The sequence below is a fragment of the Suricata suricatta genome, chromosome X (assembly GCF_006229205.1).
Source record: "Suricata suricatta isolate VVHF042 chromosome X, meerkat_22Aug2017_6uvM2_HiC, whole genome shotgun sequence".
Lineage (NCBI taxonomy): Eukaryota > Metazoa > Chordata > Mammalia > Carnivora > Herpestidae > Suricata > Suricata suricatta.
Window position 1 is genome coordinate 84,627,311 of NC_043717.1, and position 6,049 is coordinate 84,633,359.

The following is a 6,049-nucleotide window of genomic DNA, read 5'->3' on the forward strand; positions in this document are numbered from 1 at the left end:
TTTGCTTCTGCATACAAGAGGAGGCGTAGGAAAGCTTTGCTTCATTCTAGGCCAGGCTGCCTGCAGATCTAGACCCTGTCCTCTGCTGCCTTACTGCCAGTTACATTACATACAGTAGATGACAAGAGTTTATTCATACTGTGCTGTCGTCCACATCCGTGCGAGTGTATATAATGGTCCCCATGCAGAAAGATTCCATTGGGCCGATAGATAGCAGTGATTCCGTTAGTGAAAGCGAAAGTTGTTCTACACAATAACCCTCTACTCTTGTCTCCCTCACACCAGCCACAAAGGTTTTCAAAGTGCAGGTTATTTATCTTTCTTTATATTTTGTATTTTCTTTATATTTTTGTATATTTGTATTTTCTTTACATTATTACAGTATTGTAATCATTTTCATATGAATCTTTTTGGGTTGTGGGACAAATCACCTGGGTTTCTATGATTTCTTATGGGGAAATTCGCTTTGATATACAAGTGCTTTGGATGACAAGCATGTTTCTGGAATGGATTATGCTTGCAAACCAAGGTTCTACCGTATATTATTTCCCATGTGGTGATATTTATCACATTACATAATTATAGTACAATATTATGGTCTATTTATTATACTGTATGTTAGATCGCTATGGCATACTTAGTACTTGTTATCGTTATAAGTTTCTATCCTTAAACACTATCACTGTTCCTGCCCCGTCCCGATAACTGCTATTGTACTAAATGTTTTTTATAGGTTGAACTTTTAACGTTTCCACATAGGAGTGATACCATACAGTACTTCTTTTTCTCTGACTTATCTTGCTTAGTCTCATGTGTTCAAGTTTCATCTGATTTGTGGCAAATGGGAGGATATCTTCCTTTCTCACGGTTGAATACGCTACATTGTGTATTTGTAGCACATCTTTTTTATCTATCAGTTGACTGATGGCCATTTTGTTTGTTTCCATACCTTGGCTACTGTAAATAACACTGCATTAAACGTGAGAGGGCAGATAGGTCATTGATATCCTGTTTTTATTTTCTTTGGGCATATATTCAGAAGTGCAATCACTGGATCTTATGGGAGGCCTATTAATTTGTTTGAGGAACCTCCATGTTGTTTTTGAGAGTGGTTAGAGCAATTTTCATTCCCACCAACAATATATAAATGTTTTCTTTTCACACCTCCTCACCAGCACCCATTTTCTCTTGTCTTCTTGATGACTGCTATTCTAACAGGTATGAAATGACATTTCACTCGTTTTTGATTTACATTACCCTGATTCTAATTACTAGTGATTTTGATATTTTCACATTTTTATTGTCTAATTTGATGTCCTCTTTGGAGATGTCCTCTTTAATTCTTCTGTCCATTGTTAAATGCTTTGGGGTTTTGTTATTGAATTGATTGAGTTCTTCACATATTTTGGATATTAACCTCTTATCCAATATGTGGTTTGCAAATGTTTTCTCTAATTGTGTAGGTTGTATCTTCATTTTGCTTTTTCTATTTTCCTGCAGAAACTCGTGAATTTGATGCAGTGTCTGTTGATTTTTGCTTTTGTTCCTTGTGCTTCTGGCACCATGAAAAAAAATTGTTGCCAAGAACAATATTGTTGAGTTTTTCTCTGTTTTTTTTTTCTAGAAATTTTATGGTATCAGGTATTATGGGTTTTTTGAAGTTTATTTATTTATTTTGAAAGAGAGAGGGAAAATCTGAGTGTGCAAACAGGGGAGGGGCATAGAGAGAAGGAGACACAGAATCCCAAGCAGGCTCCGCAATGTTAGCACAGAGCCTGCTGCAGGGCTTGAAAACATGAACCGTGATATGGCCTGAGCTAAAATCAGGAGTTGGATGCTTAACCAACTGAGCCACACAGGTGCCCCTCAGGTCTTATATTTAAGTCGCTTCCATTTGAAGTTATTCTTGTCAGTGGTTTGAGATGGAGTCAATTTTGTTGTTTGCATGTGTTTCTCCAGTTTTCCCATTATTGTTGGTTGAAGTGACTATAAGTAGAACATAGTTGGCTCCTGTTTTTTTTTTAATCTATTCTGCTAATCTCTGTCTTTTTTTTGGTGTATTTATACTATTTACATGTAAATTATTAATATGTGATGCATAATTCTACCATTTTAGTATTTGTTTACCATTCCTTTGTTTCTTGTTGCTCTCTCCTTTCAGTGGATGATTTGCATATTAACAATTTCGTCTTTTTCAAAAATCTTCACTTTGTATAGTTTTATTCATGGTTGCTATGTGAAACAAAGCATAAAACATAAACACGTTGAGTACCACATCAAATATGACTTAAGAAACATGATTACACGAATGGCTTATTATATTTGCGCTTATTTTGTATCTTTCCTTTCTGTTTCCTTTCTGAAATTCTAAGCCTTAATTTTTCATTTCATTTCCTTTTAGAGAACTTTCTGTAGCCACTTTGACATGTTACTTTGCTTTCTCAATTCCTCTTTTCCTCTTTTCTTCTGGATTCCCTTGATACAAATGTTGGATCTTTTGTTTTCTTCCACAGATCACTGAGGCCGTTCTCCTTCTCTTATTCTGTTCTCTACTTTTCAAATTATGTGACTTCTGCTGATCTGTCCTGAAGGTTACTGATTCTTTTCTTAGCCTCCTTTACTTCTGTTTGAGATGACGCAGTAATTTCTTTCTTTCTTTCTTTCTTTCTTTCTTTCTTTCTTTCTTTCTTTCTTTCTTTCTTCCTTCCTTCCTTCCTTCCTTCCTTCCTTCCTTCCTTCCTTCCTTTCTTTTTTTTTCATTTACCAGTTGTATAGTTTCCATTTGGGTTTTTTCCCATGCTTCTTTATGTTTGCTTAAATTTCATATTTTTTCATTCGTTTGGAGATAATTTATAATTTTCAGGTGGAGCATTTTTATGATGCCTCAGTCCCTGCTGGTTAGGCCCACGTGGGCAGAATGGACTCTCTATGCCTAATTGTGCCACTTGGGACATGGGGAACATTGAGTTTACGGGACAGAGAGCCTTTCTCCCAGCTTGCTCTCTGGGTTGCTTCAGGCCAGTGAGCTTCTTGGCCAGTCTCTGTCAGTCTTGCTGGGAAGAAAACAATATCTACCTGGCCACTTCTGTCATTGCATGGGTGGGCGGGGTTGATAAATGTAGTTTCTGGATTACCCTCTGCCATTAGGTTTGAGGTAAAGGAACATTAGTTCCGTTTCCCCCCCCCCCCCCCCCCCCCCCGCTGTTGAGTGGTTAGATAGGAAACACCAAGTATGGACCATCTTCTCTTTTTTAGTACAGCACTGGGAAACATGAGAATATGGTTGCCTTTTGTGGCTGAGTGGATGTCTAGGAGATGAAGGACCTGGGTCTTCCTCTGCTGGTGAGTGATGGGCTTAGAAACACTAGCCTTGCCGGCACCCCATTTGCTGGCACAGCTGACCTCTGCTGCCATCAAGTATGTGAGACAGAAGGAATGTGCTGCTGCATTTCTGCCATTATTGCCAGTGTGTGAAGTATGGCTCCATATTTTATTTTACTTTGTTTTATTTTATTTTATTTTATTTTATAACATTTCATTTTACCTACCTATCTATTTATTTGTTTATTTATTTTGAGAGAGAGACAGAGTGAGCAGGTGAGTAGCAGAGAGAGAGGGAGAGAGAAAATCCCACGCAAGCTCTGTACCATCAGTGCAGAGCCTGACAGGAGGCTCGAACTCACAACCATAAGATCATGTCCTGAGCCGAAATTAAGAGCCAGAGGCTTAACCAGCTGAGCCATCCAGGTGCCCCAGTATGGCTCCACATTTTAAATAACTCAACTTTATCTCCTCTTCAGTGTTTTTCTATGTATATATAAAGTCTACTAGGGCTAGCCTGTAAAGGTGTCACATAATGTAGTTCAGGTGGGGAATTTCCTGAATTTTAATCTTAGAGTTATATGAAATAAGTCTTATATTCTCTGGAAGTGTTGTTAAATTATAATCTGATAATTATATATTAAATTAGCGTAGAAAAATGATACATAGTTTTAGCCAACAGATTTTTTTCAATATAGTAAGAAAAGGTTTTCTCATAAAAATTAGAGAAGCAATTTACAATAACTACTCTTCTAAGGGTGCCTGGGTGGCTCAGATGGTTAAGCGTCTGACTCTTGACTTTGACTCGGGTCATGATCTCAGTGTTCATGAGATGGAGCCCCATGTTGGGCTCTGTACTGATAGTGCAGATCCTGCTTGGGATTCTCATTCCCCATCTCTTTCTGCCCCTCCCCTATTCATGCTCTCTCTCTCTTAAAATAAATACATAAACTTTAAAAAAAGAATAAATGCTCTTCTAAAGGTTCAAGAATTTCTGCAATACCAGCTCAGTTGGTATCACTGGAAAATGTACGTCACTTGTTAGATACCTGACTGATTTTCTAGGAAATTACCATGGATAAAAATTTCATATCAATGATGTCTCATCATCTGTGGCCATTCTAACACATTGCCTTTATTAACTGCATAGTTACACTGTAGCTCATGAGTCTCTGTGTCTGTGTGTGTGTGTGTGTGTGCACGTGCTCACATGTGTGCCCTTGCCTATGTGTATGCAAGAATGGTAATGGAATGTGGGAAAAATAGGACTTATGTTGCTTTCAAGAACTTTTATATTACTATATATTTTTGGAATATATTCTTTGTGTAATACATTATTGTCCTATTCCACTCATTTCAAATTCCTGAAAGTCAGTTAACCTATATATTTTTAAATCTTATTTTTAAAACTCCTATTTTTTAAAATCTTATTTTCTTTAAAAAAATGTTTGGGGCGCCTGGGTGGCTCAGTCGGCTAAGCCTCCGACTTCGGCTCAGGTCGGATCTCACGTTTGTGGGTTCAAGTCCCACGTCGGGCTCTGTGCTGACAGCTAGCTCAGAGCCTGGAGCCTGCTTCTGGTTCTGTGTCTCCTTCTCTCTCTGCCCTTCCACCTCTCATGCTCTGTCTCTCCCTGTATCAAAAATAAATAAAACATTAAAAAAATTAAAAGAAAAATTTTTTAATGTTTACTTATTTTTGAGAGAGAGAGAGAGGCAGAGCGTGAGCGGGAATGGGACAGAGAGAGAAGGAGACACAGAATCTGAAACATGTTCCACTCTCCAAGCTGTCAGCCAGAGCCCAATACTGGGCTCAAACTGTGAGTCAAGGACTGTGAGATCATGACCTGAGCTGTAGTCAGCTGCTTAATTGCCTGAGGCACCCAGTCGCCCCTTAAATCTTATTTTCATGTTTTCTACATATTTGGAAAGTTTACAATAAATTATGGAGGTATTCTGATCCAGCAGACTAGTTTTTTAAAAGTCACTGAAGGTTATGTTTCGATATTGAAACGTACAATTATCCTGGCATCTCAGATAAATCTTATTCACAATTGCTACTGTGGATTGTAGCAAGAAAGTATATGATTAGATATAATTAATAATCCTTTATTTATCCATTTTTCAGAAGCCTTTATTGAGCATCTAGTATATGCCAAGCCCAAGATAAGAACAGAAAAGGTTAATAAGACACGGAGTATGATTTTCAAACGCAAAATTATGTTTTAAATTAGATCTTTCCTACTGTAGAAATTCTGTGAATGGACAGATTGTCTACTGGTCTGCTTTTTTTCAAATATTCTGAGCAAACTCTTGGATGGGAAAAAGGAGACCCCATTACTAACAAGGGTATTGAAGTTGATCTGTGTATTCTGCAATACATTTTTGTTATATTAAAGTGTATTGCTAGAAATGAATCTTTTACTGAGCCATGAGTTAGATTTTTTTTGGCTAGATTGGTTTTTTGTTTGAATTTTTTGTTGACTTCATTTTTGTGAGAAAGTTGATAAATCAATTGTATTAAGGAAGTTTTCAGACGATAAAAATTCTTGGGGCCGCTGGGTGGCTCAGTCAGTTAAGTGCCCAACTTTGGCTCAGCTTATGAGCTCATGATTCATGAGCTTGAGCCCTGCATCGGGCTCTCTGCTGTCAGCCAGAGCCCACTTCAGGTCCTCTGTCCTTTCCTCTCTCTGCCCTTCCTCGGCTTGTGCTTTCTCTCTGTCTCTCAGTA